Genomic DNA, 1,131 nt, shown 5'->3' with positions numbered 1-1,131 from the left:
TAAGTAAATATAAACTTATGTATTAGTTAAAGCACTGTTGAGAGTAGGTTACGGAAATTATTGCACGAGGGGCGGTCGAGAGGAAAATGTAGCACGAGGCGAAGCCGAGTGCTACATTTTCATCGAGACCGTCCCGAGTGCAATAATTTCTGTAATCTATGAATCAACAGTGCTTTGATTGGTTTGTAGTTGTGCGTGGGTGGATCAAATGAAATTTCAAAAGTCGCGCAGGTGGCCAGCGCAAGACGATCAGATCTCATTTATCACTATTATTGTTGTTACATGTCTAGTGTATGTAGCCGAGGCTGTTATTTGCCTCTATCAAAGCTTGTGGTTAACAGGAAAGCCCATACATATTATACTGCATAGTACTATACATTCCACACAGTGCTACATTTTCCTACCGTGCGGTTATTGGAAGTTGTAGCACTGGCGGTGCCTTTGATCCGCCCACGCACCATACTACAATTATTTATATTTAATAATTAGGAGTCGATAGTTAGAGTGACTCTTTTATCAAGAACAACCAAACACAGACGAATAGTGAATGAAGATGAAGTAACTACAGAAATTATAATAATAATAATAATAACTACATCATTTTAGTTGATAAAAGCAATGAAAACAGTTGGATATTTCCGGCTACGAGTGGTCGACTACAAATACAGGTGCAACAATAATTTACTATGATTTACTAATAATTTACTAGTAACGCTAGTATACTAGTATTGAAAATTGGCTATAACTCTAATCTTGTAATCTTATCCTTTTCATTTGGCATCTCACTTGTACCTTCATAACATTAATCATTATATACTCCAACTGTCATCATTATCTCATAGTCAGCCTCCAGTCAAAACTTCCTATATCAATAACAATAGCCACACATAATAATAATGAATATAATTATGACACAATTATAATACATTATAGCATATGATCATTGTTGTCTTTAATTGTAGGGATTTCCCCTTTCTTGAACAGATTGAGGTAGTTTATATTTTTGATAATGAAATATTTTAATTTTATTCCTATCTCTATACTGCAGTCTTCACACAACACTGATATATTTATTGGGATGCATGGCTCTGGTCTAACTCACTTACTTTTCCTCCCGGACTGGGGAGCTAT

The 1,131-nt window shown here is 35.4% G+C and overlaps 1 long non-coding RNA gene across 1 annotated transcript; it reads left to right on the top strand.

The window, feature by feature from the left end:
* Positions 1–477: 477 nt before the first annotated feature.
* Positions 478–1,131, top strand: LOC109590114 (uncharacterized). The gene is made up of 4 exons (XR_002189152.1): positions 478–558; positions 607–668; positions 963–990; positions 1,049–1,131. It is a non-coding gene; the product is annotated as an uncharacterized LOC109590114 (long non-coding RNA).

Source organism: Amphimedon queenslandica, unplaced genomic scaffold, assembly GCF_000090795.2.
Source record: "Amphimedon queenslandica unplaced genomic scaffold, v1.1 AMPQUscaffold_10485, whole genome shotgun sequence".
NCBI lineage: Eukaryota > Metazoa > Porifera > Demospongiae > Haplosclerida > Niphatidae > Amphimedon > Amphimedon queenslandica.
Note: the sequence above shows the minus strand (reverse complement) of the source record. Positions and strands in the feature narration are given on the sequence as shown.